The sequence below is a fragment of the Oxyura jamaicensis genome, chromosome 20, assembly GCF_011077185.1.
Source record: "Oxyura jamaicensis isolate SHBP4307 breed ruddy duck chromosome 20, BPBGC_Ojam_1.0, whole genome shotgun sequence".
Taxonomy (NCBI): Eukaryota; Metazoa; Chordata; class Aves; order Anseriformes; family Anatidae; genus Oxyura; species Oxyura jamaicensis.
Genome location: NC_048912.1, coordinates 2,736,062 through 2,750,357, shown reverse-complemented (window position 1 = coordinate 2,750,357; position 14,296 = coordinate 2,736,062). Strand labels below are relative to the sequence as shown.

Genomic DNA, 14,296 nt, shown 5'->3' with positions numbered 1-14,296 from the left:
GTTCATCTACGGCAGCGCCACATATGGGAACGTCGTGTTTCTTAAATGCATTCCTCTGCTTCTGGACATCTGTGGTAGTGATGGTGGTGCTTCCCATTGGTGTGATTATGGTAACGGAGAGTTTGATGTTAAATTGCTGTGCCAAACAGCTAAAAATGTTGTGCAGCCAAAAATGTTGACCAGAGGCTACTTGGTGATGCCCAATCATTTCTGGCATGGCCTGGCTGCCCTCTAGAGTCAATGCCGTCCGAAAACACTGGGCATGAGCTTACTGCTCTTTCCCACCCGGCTATTAGCGGGCTGTTACGGGGCACCTCACGCAGAAGGTCGGTGGGGTCCTGCCAGTGGGTCCAAGGGAACTGTGGCCTGTACGAGGTGTGAGCATGGTCGAGGGGTCCTCCGGCAGCTCGGCTGTGCCTGAACCTGGCTCGTGCTTCCCATGGCCCTGCTGATGCGCACGGATTCCCATGCCACACGATGTGTGTTCTGTCTCTTCCCGTGGGCAGCCTTCAGCTCCCTCTCTGCCCTGGTCTGTCAGCTGGGCATCGAGCTGTGGTAGGGTGGGGACGCGGGGCCTGGCCCAGGTGTGGAGGCCGCAGCTGTGGGGTGAGCTCCACAGCCATGTGGGGCTGGGTCCCGGCACCCGGGGAGGAAGAGGCAAGGGGCTGCGAGGGGAGGCTGTGCAGTGTGGGGCTGTAGGAGGGCATCCCCAGGGCTTGTGGTCTGGGACCTTCACTGGGGCAGCCCACGAGAATGAGACAGCATGCGGTGTGGGGCCGAGGAGGTGGTGAGCTGGTGGGCCTCTGTTGTTACTTGTAAAGGCTCTCTCTGCTAACCACAAGTACATTGTACATAGAAGACAAATGGCAGAGACTAAATGTAGTTTTAGCCAGTCAATGGCAACAAAAATAGGGGGATTTATTTAAATTGAACTGCATTTGAAAGTCTATTTTAATCTAGTCCCAGTGCTCCATTCATCATGTTGCTGTCTGGGCATCGCTTTCAGGGCTGCTGACCCCTGAGCACGTAGATGCATATGCGGAGCTGGGAGTGCATTTCCACAGCGGCCATGCAGGCATTTGGGTTAAAACCAGGAGTGAATTCCTCAGGGAAAGGGAGTGAGGAGGACCAAGCAGCCCTGCCATGGTGTTTGATGTAATGCACGTGCTCTGTTGGTGTACAGTAGGCTTTTGCCTGGCTTTTCTACTCAGATTAAGGCTAGGTCTGATTTGTAGGTGGTAGAGCAGGGGGCTTGGAGGCAGAAATCTGGTTTCTATTTCAGGCAGAGCCACTGCGACATATTTTTTTTGAGAGTGCTGGTGGATTATGTGTTTCCCACAACCAAAGGGAAATGTGCTCAAAAGGGAATGTGAAAAGGCAGCCAAGGGAAAGAGGAAAGGGGTGATGTGATCTGATACCAGATGACCTCTCTTGTATAGGCATATCTCCCCTTCTCTTGGGTACCCTGAGAAACACACCATTATCCACAGAACGGATATTCTCCAAGTATTCTCCCCCACACCCTTTTTCGCTTCCTTTAGCCCTTGATGTGTTTAGAAATTCCCATTTGTTTGCCTCTCTGGTTTCCATAACCTCAATGACACGGGAGCAATGGGGAAAACGTAGCGTTAGCAGCTCAGCAGTGGAAGTTCAGCTCAGTCCAGCTGTGGGCAGTTCAGTGCTCACTCTTGTACTTTATTGAATTTTATTTTTTTCCACTACCATGTCTGTTTCTGCAGAAGCAGCTGACACCTTAGTCACAAGATCAGAGTCACAGATCTACCAAAGCTCTTAATACCTAGTTGTATGTTTGTGTGTGCATTTTCTTTTTCAGGGTAAGTACATATTTTAAGGATGGAATAACAGCTTGTCCAAGAATCAACAGTCCACAGGGAGCCAACCAGTCTAGCAGCCAGGACTTATGCTGTTTCCTTGAGGTTTTGGGGATGGGTTGCTTGCCTGTCCTCTTACATAAAAGCATAGCAAATTGTCAGAATAAACACATTTTAAAATATATGACACCATCACTCAGAGTTTAAGAGAAGCTCATTGGCTGGAAAAGAGATCAAGGCAACCGGGAATTTGGATGACCTGACTCTGAGGCGTTTGGACTCAAAGGTTCTTTTTCATTCACTGGAGCTAGTATTTTTTTTATTTATTTTTTTTTCGTTAGGTAATCAGCCAGGAAAGAAATAAAATATCCTTCTCCTTCCTCCAAGCAATGAATCTGGAATCAGAATTCTGTTGTGTTATTTTATCATTCTTTTTTTTTTTTTTTTGTCTTTTTTTTTTCCACTAAGGTCAGATCGCTACTGGGCTTGAATCCTTGTCTCAGAGTCTGCAGAACACGGAGCCAGACTGCAGCCCTGCTGCGGGGGTGGCTCGTTGCTCACCAATTCACAGGCCAGTGGTTAGTTTAAGTTTTGTCACCTGGGGATGATGCTCCCTCGTTTTACGGTCGAGGTGTGAGGTCTACTTTAACCAGCCCTGCGTGAGGAGGGAGCTCTGGCAGGAATTACACCAAGCAGAAGAAAAGCCTGGTTCATTAGATTTTGGGTGAGCTGTGTGACATTTCTGAGAGTTGGCTGGCCACGTGGGGAGGAAAGGTTCCTGCAGCTACCCTTTCTTCTGCAGTGCCATCAGGTCTCTCCAAGGACCAGTTCTTGATCCCTGCGCACTGCTAGATTTGCAGGTTTCCCTGTGATTAGACCAAGGCTGAGAAGAGGCAAGGTGAGACAGCTTGTTGAGTCATCCTTCCTTCGTATCCTCAGAGCAGCAGGGCACCGTCTGCACCATAAACTCACAGGAGTTGTCTATGAAATTTCATTAAAGTTACAGGCAGCAATCGTTATTCCAGAGCAAGGAGAGGAGATGGAAAGAGGCTGAGGTCCAGCTAGGAATTGGCTAGACTAGTTCTTGGATTGTTTTCCCCGCTGTGTGGTTATCCTTATCTGCATCTGGAAACTGAAGTGCGTTGTATGTGTCTGTAAGAACATGCGGATGTGTGAAGTGTTCTGGCAAAGTCAGAAATCTCATTTTCCCCTCAATATAATGCAGCCTGATTAGATTGTTATTGACATGCTGAGAACCTGCTAACACTGTTACATCTCCATGGAAAAGCATCTGTTTCTTCCTCCCTTCCCTTCTGCCTGGAAGGACTGCAGATCTGGAAATGGGCAGGACCTTCCAGACTGCAGATTCCAGCTGTGAAATAAATCTATTGGGAAAGCACAGCGTGCTCGCCAGCTGACCAGCAGTTTGACAGGGTAAGTGGAACTGCAAGCCAATTAACGGCAGTTTGGAACAATTAGTAATTCCCTAGCAAGAAAACAAAAATAAAAAATAAAGGAAAAAGAAAAACAAAGGGAAAAAAAAAAAAGCAACAGCCCACAATAAAAACCTCAAAACAAAACTGCTGTAGTTTGCTGGATGTTTTTCATCCTGTAGATCACAGCTGATGAGATTTACCGGCAGTGTTTGGGTGACCAGCTCAAAACAGTGAGGGCTGGGTTCTGACTTGTCTGATGAGTCCACCATGTCAGAAATGTGCATGTTCGGGTGATCTTTTATGTCTTTGTTCAGGGTAAGGCAGACAGATATATGGTGTCTACAGGAGTCTGGGGAGTACTGCATAGAGGTACCTGAGCCAGCTGCTCCCAGCGTAGTATCTGCAGTTCTATGGTGTGGATCTTTCCTGGTTAACTTGGGCAATTTGCCAGGTTATCAGAAAATCATAGAATGATTTGGCTTGAAAGAAACCTTACAGATCATCAAATTCCAAGCCCCCTGCCATGGGGCGTCATGTCAGCACTGCTCTCGGTACTCGAGCCAGCTCATTCAGCATTAGCTTGGGTGTTTCTGCATAGCATTGCACTGTGGCTTCTAGCAAAAGCAGGAGGGGGTTTGGGCTAACAGGCTTTGTGAACGTTCCCTTTCCTGAAGGAGGCTCTTAGTACCGCTGGGCTGTGAGATGGTCAGATAATGGCAATTCTTACATTCAAAACTTGGCTTTACAAAACGCAGGGAGGGTCAGTCAAAATATCTGGGATGTTGCTGTCTTTGGTCAGAACTGATCCAACCTTGGATAAGCCCTTTGAAGACTGATTTTTCTCTAAGAATGGATTTTGGCTTCAGTAAAATTGCATTTTTCAGTGAAATGATGTTTCTTCTCGCCAGCTTATGTATATTCATCACAATTGTCTCACTGTGATGCCTCCTATTCATTTGTTGGATCCACTTGTCGTGCATCTTTTTCTGACTCCGAGTGCTTTTTAGGGTAAGCCTGCCTTTCTAGAGTGTGCGTGATTGATACCATAGGAATAGTTTTCATGTGTTGGCAAGACATGCATTGTTAAGCAAAGTAAGCAGAGAAAGTAGGAGAGATGAGTGAAAAATGGCTACATGTAAAAGAGGAAAGAATTAACGCAGGTGTCAAGGAGTTAATCAAATAAACAAAAGTCCTCCTAAATCTCTTGCCTTCCCCTTCTCCCCCCCCCCCCCCCCTTTTTTGTCTTTTTCTTTTTAATAATATCAATCTTAAAATGATTGCACCGGCAAATCTTTGATACTGTGTCTGATTAGAGCTGGGTTGTAGTGGCCGTGATGAGTTACCACAACAGTCCGTTACTGGCACTGTTACCTGGTGTCCCTCATGAAATTAAAGAGAGCAGGGAGGTGAATATTTCAAGGTGTTTCCCAGCCTATAATTATTTAAAATTATTTCAAAGCATAAATGTATTTATTAGACTGCTCTTGTCCAGAAAATATAAATTCTTTAGTCTTTTTTGTTGTTGTTTTTCCTGAAAATATAATTTTTGTTTGTTTGATTTTCCTTTTTTCTCTAAATGCATGCTTTGAGGACAGTTAACTTACTATGCAAAGATTTTTTTGCAGGTCATATTCAGTGCCGTTAGTATTATGCAGAGGACCTTTGAGAATAGCTGTTTGCCTGTGCACGTACTTCTGTGGCCCTGTGTTGCTCTATGTACCAGATGCCATTTATCTACCAAAACAGCAGGCGTCTTTCTACCCTCTGGGTCTGCATACCAGAGATGAATTTCCTGTAGATTAAAATATGAAAGTATCAGAAGGGTGTGGTCATTTTCATCAGTCCTGGCTTGCAAATCTGTGAAAAAGGCCAATTAGATGTGGGTGGAGAAGGAGCTCAAGAACGGGTGGATATTTGAAGGAAATACCCCTTTGGGGAGTTTAGTTAGAAACATGATCATCTGGGCTTGTTTTGTCCCTCATTCTGCAAATCTAGTTAAAAATTCAGGCACAGGTTTCTGCATTTGCTATAGAGAATGAGTTTTCATGAGGACACAGACCTGTAAGGTGGCACAGACCTATAAGGTGACAGATCGTGTTCAGTGATGGGAAAAAAGAGTTTGCATCCTCTTTAACACAAGGGTTGAAACTACATAAAAAACAAAACGAACAACAACAACACAAAATAAAAATTCAGGCCTCTTGAAAAGCTTTCCTCAGGATAATATCTCCTGGTTTGGGATTCCTGTAGGCTTTTTAGTACTATGGAACTTCATTTCCATGACCACAGGTCCTAGAAATTGCACACGGGGAACAAAGCAAGAACCTGATTTTCTTTGCAGGAAAGAAACGCTGGGGAAGAACACTGAGATCAGTTCAGTCCGTACGCTTTTGGCTATCATAAGTGACATGGTTAAACCAGAAAATTCCCAGATTATCTGTAAGATTGTGATGTAGACAACAGAAGGTGCCAAATACTTCCTCACACCCTTGAAAGAAAGGCTACTGCTGTGAATCTAGAATTGCATTTGTGAACTGTGTAAGTAAGAAAGTGTGATACAAGATCATCTAGTTCCTTTTTTATAAGTCTGTCCTGACTTCATTTTGTGTTGAGTGCAGGTTTTCCCCTAGCATAAGGCAAATGCCGTGTTACGTGTGCTCCACGGTGACGAATACCAGTTCTGCCATATGTTTCATGGGAAACAGCACGTTAAGCTACTCCTCCTCGTAACTTGCCTTAAAATCAAGTACAAAGTACGTATCAGTCACCATAAATAAATAGAGAAAGCTCTCAGATTGGAACCATCTGTGTGCATGGGGGGGGGGGGGGGGGCCAAACCCCAAAGAATCCTACATCTGCCCTTGCCCCTGTGTTTTCACGTGTTTTTATTTAGGGTTATGGCTGCCCAGAAGAATAGTCTGGTGCCACATCGGGTATCAGCTTACTCAGTCTTTTGGCTGGGAGAGTTGAGTTTTAAAACATCTTCATAGCACATTACTGATTCCCACCATATTAGTCTGTGATTACATTTGAATGGTCAAAGATCCAGCACTTCCAGGGTGAGGATGAGGAAAGATATGGTTAGTATGCACCTTTGTGTACAGATTATGGTTAAAAAATGCCAATATAACCATCATTAAGGCTGGTACACCAGTCTGAGACATAGTAGCTTGACATGTATGCTGAAGGTCACATCCTTGCATCTAAGCCTGGAACTTCTCTGAGATCTCATGGTTAGGATTTCAGAGCTATTTATTTATTGAGTTGCACTTCTCTGTCCCCATTTCAGGTTCTTGTGCCTGCTTACAGTTCATCTGCTGCATTCCTACTTGAGGGTCCCCAGGCTGCAGCTTGCTTAGGTCTGGAATTGCCATCCAGCATGTGGCTGCCCTCACTTGCTCCAATCCATGTATATACAACTGCAGTGTGGTGTCTGCCCCGATCTGAGATCAAGATAAGACCATTGCCTATTGCGTGCTGAAACTTAAAAAAGATAGATATGGAAAGATAGAGGTAGAGAAAGAAATCACCCCTTAATAGTAGGGATGCACTGCTGTGGCATCTTGCCTTGCTGTTTTCAAGGCTGTTAGATGTGTGTGAGGAAGCTGAAAGCTTGTCGTTCTGTGGGGCTGATGGTTTGGTATGCTTCACCAACCACTTAGTCTCTTAAAATACGAAATGCTGCAAATGCTCCATCTGCAGAAGCCATAAAGCCATTGATTGGCAGGGCTGTTCTGAAGACGTTGAATGGAGCCAGATGAAGGTAATCTGAGACCCTCATTGTAAGCCTTTTGATTCAGAACCACACTTGATCGATGTTTACACTTGATGCGTGGTGGAAATAGGTTTGAGGGGAATGCCATAACTCTCTTTAGATTGTGCTGTTCAGCTGTTGGCATTGAGTTTGTGTGGTTGAGACTTACAATCTTCTTGCATCAGTTGTTCTGCCTCTAAATTAGCTGAAGGAGAAATCCAAGCAGAGTCTCTCTGACACTGTGCTGTTTCAAACAACACACTCAATGATAAAAATTGTCAATTCTACCTGTTGTTTGACATTAAATGACGCAAGGTGCAAATATGACATCCTGTAGCCTACCAGTGATAGGAGAAGCAGAATCATACCTCTGCTTTGGGTTTTATTGGATTTGGGGTCAATTGTGTAGTTGTGTGAGCAGCTTTTATTTTAGTTCATTTTATATCAAGGAAAACAGTGAGAAAGAAAAAAAAAAAAAAAAGGTAAAATCTCTACATGACATCTTCCCTGTTATAAAAACAAACAAAAGAAATCAGAAACTGAAACAACAGTTGTTTATTAGTAGTAGTAGATGCTTGGGCAATACCTGGAAAACAAGTCATTAGAGCTTCTTACCTTTGTGAGCTACAGTCTTCTGCCTCAAAAATGCCTGTATTCTTGACTACTTTTCTGTCTTTTAAAAGAAATTATGTGGATATATGATTTGAGCCTTGGGACTTAAAGGATGTAAACATGTACCTGAAATCAGGCATGTGTTTATGTTTTGTTGAGTAAGGGTGTCCTAGTTAGGTTTTTAAATTTTAAAGGCTCCGGGGCCTTCACTCATAAAATACGCAAATTTCAACCTAGACAGCTGTGAGAGGAATAAACATTAATCTCAAAACAATCTGTTACCAAAGTTGCTCTTTGTACTATTTAGAATTGCACTTTAAGATGGGCAGAGCATCTTTGGAACCCTTTTGCAGTAGCTAAGAGCTTATACATTAGCTTTCATGAGAGGCATTACAGATGTCTGTGAATATTATATAAACACTAGCCTGTTTGCAACAGTTTATAAACCTAAATATTTTATAAGAAAATACTGAACATTTAACTCGCCTTGTATTTTTTATGTGGCAATAAAAACACCATTTTTATCAAAAGATGCTGGAAAACCTGACTAATAATGTGACACTTTGTTCTAAGCTAGGAGGAAAGTTCACTGGTCTAGAATTAATAAAATGTGTAATCTGCACAGTAATATCTACACTAGAGGGGAAAAACAGCTAACTTTGGTTTTGCTTGCTTTTGCATAAAGATGCATGTAATTTGTGAGGCTGTTCTCTGATGGATCTTTTATGTGACTGTGGCTAAAGAGATTAGCAACACTTGAGACTGTTACTGTGCTTTTAGTGGTGTCCACGGGACGTTTCTTGGAAAAGGGAAGCACCACGTCTGCACCCAACTCGATATACGCATGGCATCGCATGCTTTCGCCAAGTGACCTTCCTGCGGGAGGCTGGAAATAGCATTTTATACCCAAAGGTGTTCTCCCAGACTATATGCACCAATTTCAAGGAGACCCAAAGTGTGCTCTGAGGAAGCTAGGAGGAGTTGCTTTAATCCAAAGCTCCCAGGTGGACTCTAGGAGCAGTATCTCTCCCAAAGACTTAAGTACAAAAGGTCTTTGGCGGTATTCCCAAAGGCATTCCATTCCCATTCGCACACTATGTGGGAACTCAGAAGTAGCACGTCAAAGGATGTGCATGCTCTAATGCAGCAGATCTCAGAGGCTGATTGTGTCCATAGCAGACATAACTGCTCTGAGAAATCACCCGACCTGAGCACCTGGGAAGCCCAAAGGTAATGCTGAGTCAGGAGGAAAGCTAACTAGAGGAAGAGGAGGGGTTTTTTGCCTTATACCATGGAGGACTCTCAGCTTCAGCATAAGAAACGTAAGGCCCTTCTGTGTTCTCCTACAGCTTGTGAGGGCACTCTCTGGTGGGGCTCCTTGGGGGAAAGAGTTCATGTGTCTAAAGGGGAGCTGCATTCCTGTAACATAAGGAGAAAATTCTAAACCCACAAATGAGAGAGTTTTGGGACATAACCCTTGTTTTCCACATTTTGTCTTAGCATCTCAAGCAAGAATGCAACAGCTATATCATCTCCAAGCAGAGCAGTGGGGTATTGAAGGAGCATGTAGGGTGTGTCTCTGATGGTGAATTGTTCTTTGCTCTTCTGATTTTACTGTTTGGTTTCATTATTTTTGCTGCTTTTATTACCTAAATATCTTTATAAAGCTTGATCTTTGGTAACTGCATTCAATTGGCTTTCAATGGAAATTCAACACCTAACTGTGTTGGTATTTAAATGGTTGCTTCCTTTTTGTACTAGAACAGTTGTTCATGACTACTGTTCTATTAAAGACCGCAATGCCTCAAGAAAAATCTTTCACCAGCAGGTGCTATGAGCAGAGTTAGGATGACACAGTGGTAGAAATGCTTGGCCCTCTGTAATTATCACTGTTGATGAAATGAATATATAACAGTTGCAGAAGTGTTGTAGTTCTCCATGACTGGTAAACCTGAAAGGATTGTAGATAAGATCTTAGATTCTTATCCTTTGTTTTCTCCAGAATACAACAACCTGTCTGAAGTGTAATTCTTTTTGCAAGGCTGACTGCATATTTTTCCACTCCAAATTTTGCATAGCATTTGGTCACCTGGTGCAGATCGGTGAACACCACCAGAGGTTTTAAATTTGAATAATTCAGGAATCTGCCTTTATTCACTGGGTCCATCCCTGAATGACCAGGCTGCACTAGGTGTGAAAGAATTCTCTTCTTATACCCTACCTGGAGACCACAACATCATCTGCAAGGATCCAGAGTTACAGGAAATCTGTACCTCTTAATTCTTCCAGGAATCGTGGAACTGGCTGTGCCTGATGGAAGATCATGTGTATGGAAGGGGAAATTCCTTTCAGATCTGCATAGACATCAGGTCAAAAGTTGATATTGGCTAAAAGTATTACTGCAGTTGACTACGGGAGCCTGAAAAATGGTGACCAAGAAAATGCATATGCTGAAGTAAATGATATGTTTGGTGTGGCCAGATCTCACACAAGTATATGCCAGCAGTAATTCCTTGGTGGCCTGCAGTTATTACCACTTTATGTTGGCATAAACAATGAAGAGAAGAAGGTTAGCATCTGTGCCATCTACAGAACAAATACCAGTGTCAGCCTGAACAGAGCAATGTTTTTCATGCCTGTGTTATTTCCTATGGCTTGCTTAAAGAACAGAAATGTCAGAAAATCTATCAGCAGGCTTGCCCCTATAGCTTTAAGTGTTTTGTGAACAGTACTTTCCTATAGTAGTGTTTCTGTTCTGAATAATTCAGGAGGCCATCTGATCTCCTTTATTTGATCAGTGTATCAGGCCACTTACAAGTCATGAGGCTGCAAACAGTGAAAGAGGTTTTTTGGTCCACCTCTCCACCCCCAATGATTTATTTTTATTTTTAACAAGGTTTATTACTTCTGTTTGACAAGTTGGAAGCTGAGACGACACCAAAACACTAAATGATTTGGCCAAGTTCATACACGAAATCTGGGATGGAGTACCAAACATATGATTGCTTCTGATTTCCAAGCCAGCATTCAAACCACTGGACATCCTTCTTAATTTTCAGGCTCTTCTGGCACTGCTACCAACTTTCTGGGCCAATTCTTCAACCACATTGTGCCTCTTTTTCCCTGCTTTTATAAATAAAGCCAACCTTGCGAGGTAACATACCAAAGCAATCGATAGGTAGGTAGTAATTTCCTTGGCCAGTTTCACTTCTCTTTCGGTTCACAACTTGTCCACCAACAGATTTATTCCTTGCTTGAAGCACCGTACTGAATCGTTTCTATTCAAAGCTATCTGTTAGCACTTCGCTCAGTCTCAGTCTGAGCGTCTTTGATCCACCCATTTCAAGATTAGATGGATGACAGAACCCTAACTAGATCCAAAACCATCCATGTTTTGGGAGGTATATTCAATGCCTGTGCCTGGATTTGGCTCTAAACATGGTTACTTTGATCTGGCTTCAAATACGAATACTGTGTCCTGTCCCATCTCTGCTTCTAGCACAAGATCTTGTGTTCCTATCTCAGCCTTGATTAGTACCTCGGTGCCTGTTGTGTGGGAAACGACATCTACCGCTCCTCTCAAACTTCATGCAGATGGTTTTCATATGCAGTGGGTTTCTTCCATGGCTGTTTGTTTGTTATGTACCTGGAGGCCTGCAGGATTTAGCATTTTGACATGAAGAAGGGTGGGAGAAACCCCAGTGTTGTGTGCTGCTCTGATGGTGCTCTCCAGCTGCCCGTTTTCCATGCAGGGTGTGCAACTGCTTCCCACTTCCTCGAAATCAAATCACCTCCCCATTTCTTTCCTGTCCCCACATGATGAGAACATTGTATGGTTTTTCGCCTTGGATGGGAAAGCCAGGGCAAACTTGGTACTGTGGTCTTTTGCACTAACAGCGCTTCGGCGGCAATTCAGTCTTTCCAGGGAATTATTCTAGATTTATTCACCACAAAGCATCCAACCATAACAACTCAGTAATTTTAAGGCCTAAGGAAAAAATGTAACAAGATGTTCAAAAATTTTGGTTTGGGATAATTGGGAGTTGTTTATATCCTTGTGCTGCTGATTATGTTGTCATATACCACCATTACTGGTGTCCTCAGGAACAGGATTATCTCTGCTTGGAAAAAAAGCTGCTGCTTTAACCACTTAAATGCTGGTAAATGTGTCTAATACGTGGGCGGGGGGAAAAAAACAAAAACAAAAAACAAACAAAAAAAACTCCTTTTACTAGATGTATCAGATGCTCAGAAGGCATAGTGGTGAGGATGGAATAAACAGCCAGATAGATGGATAAATAAAATACATGCTGTAGATTTTAGGATAAAAATATTAGGGCACGACTATTTTTGACTAGAGCATCTGGGGCAGAGAATCTCCACTGCCCAGCAGAATACAGCTCTTGCTCTACCTGGGTTTGAAAATAGCTTTCTGTGCATTCAGATTGTAACAACCCTTTCAAGCTGCATCTTCCTTGGGTTTTATACCCTCTTATTACTTCTGTATGAAGGGAATTCACATCCCTGGCCCGTGGTTTTTACCCCAGCTCACTGAAATGCCGGGGTGACTGTGAAGTGTATGGATGCTTTATTCTGATGGAAATCTGTCGTCATAAGGTAGTTGGCAGTACTGCTCCTCTTCAGGGTCCTTGTGACAGCTGGAACTGGGGTTTCTTGCAACCCCCCTGGAAAGGATCGTGCCCAACAGGCTGAGCTAAATGCTCTTTCCACTACTTTGCCAGTTTAAAAGAAGCCTAAACCAATATAAATTACACTTGCACTCATAAGACTTTTTTAGAGGTACATTAAAGCTTTCCTGCATTAAAAAAGTATTTAAAAAGGCATGTCAATAATATGAATAATGTGTTGTAATGTTTTGTACCAACTTCCAAGTTTTCTGAGGTTTTCAGCAGTAATTTCCCCCTGATTTCATGGGAGCTGGGACCTGGAAAGCGGCACGCTGGATGCACTGCGTCAAGAGAAAGCATTGTCTGCATCCACAATTTTCATAACATCTAATTTAAAGAGCATCTAGAATTTTTTTGAAAAAAATAACTCAACTGGAGAGTGGAAAATGAGCCATTTCTTTAGCTTGAACCTGCATGAATTAGTGGTGAAGTGTTGATCTCTAAGCTTGCAGTTTCTGAACCATAAAAGCTGTTTATTTCACCCTATAAAAGAACATTTGAACTTATATGGCTATTTAAGTTTAAAAGCTATCAGAGAAATGGGTGGGGAGAAGAGAAGAGGCTTAAATCAGTAATCCAAGCTTGTAATACAATCTTCATCTGCTGCGTAACTTGCATAGAAATCCCCTTCAATGTGGATTTTCTCCGCTTGTAGTGGTCCCACCATACAGGAAATGTACAGTATGTGTTTCCAACATTATCCATAATTGTAGTAAAGCTTATAAAGCAACCCATTCCTTCTGTGTTCCTGGTGATCTGCAATACTCTTAAGTATGCATTTAAAGAAGGGGGAAAAAAAATCTAACAAGAGCTGGCAGAAACAAGCATCTGCACTGACTCCAAAGTTGAGGTGGGGGAGATCCTTATTAACGTGCTCTGACTGCAGGAACAGCAGCACCTTTGAACCCTGGATGGAAAATGTACCTGCTTGTGCATTTTTTGTTGATGTTTGTTTATTTTTAAATATCTGAAGTTCTGGTGTCTTTGTTTTTGTTTTTTCCCATAGAGGTTAAAAGTGTTGGGGCTAAAGTCAAGGTGGTGAAGGACCTCCTTGGCAGAACAAAGTCACAGCACCCTCAGGAGCGCAATGGCATGTGGTGAGGAGCTGTGGACAGGACCAGGAGAAGAGGCCAGGGCTGGAGCAAGTCTGTATCCTGCTGCAGCCCCGTTGCCCCCACGCTGTGGCCTGTTGCATCCTATAGGAAGCAGAGTGGTGCTTGTGCTACTTCAAGAATAAGGCCAGTGTTTGTCCTTCATCCCTACGCAGAGCACAGGGGAGGAAGGCTTCTTGCACACATGCAGACACTCATACACACACTTGGTCTTTTGCAAGCAGCAGCCTTGCTACAGCAGTCACCTTCAGTGAAAGGCAAGAGAGGTTTTTGATTCCCTCTCTGCAAAATTGATAGAAAACTGTCAATGCTTGGAGAGGCTGTGCTTCATTTGAGCTGTATAGGCCCTTTCTATCCTTGAACTCACAGTACCTTGCTAAAAATAGTTCAAAGTGTAACTGTGAGTTCCCTGAACTGTGATCCTACCAGTTCTGCATTATTCGACTCACCATTCCTTTGAAAGTATTCATCCTTCCCCTCGTAAAACTTAAATCAGCTTGCTCCCTGGTCCAAGAGTTGACATCATTATGATGTTACATCCTATGTAATGGTGTGAGACCTGGAAAAGCATTCACAGCAAAACCACGCGGTGAATCGAATTTGCAGTGCCTCAGCCCTTGCTTGGAGACTAAGCTCCCTCCCACCCCACAGCTTTACTTGCACTTTTAAAACCTGTGCAGTCCCTTGGAAATAGCCTACTGTAACACGGCAGCTTGCTGCTGAGGATCTATCAAGGGTCATCTTCATGTCCCTGTTTTTCTTACTGTGACCTCATTTCTTTTAAAATGTTTGTGAGAGCAAAAGTGATTATTTTACCAAATTAAGCTAGCTGTCTTGCCAGGAACAGTGGCTAGGATCCTGT

General features: G+C 43.2%; 1 long non-coding RNA gene across 1 annotated transcript in view; it reads left to right on the top strand.

Moving 5' to 3' along the window:
* Window positions 1-13,554, top strand: part of LOC118176514 — a 33,590-nt gene extending 20,036 nt beyond the window's left edge. Inside the window, exons 2-3 of the long non-coding RNA XR_004755446.1 lie at window positions 6,558-6,697; window positions 13,329-13,554. This is a non-coding gene — a long non-coding RNA (uncharacterized LOC118176514). The remainder of the gene's footprint in view (window positions 1-6,557; window positions 6,698-13,328) is intronic.
* Window positions 13,555-14,296: the final 742 nt, after the last annotated feature.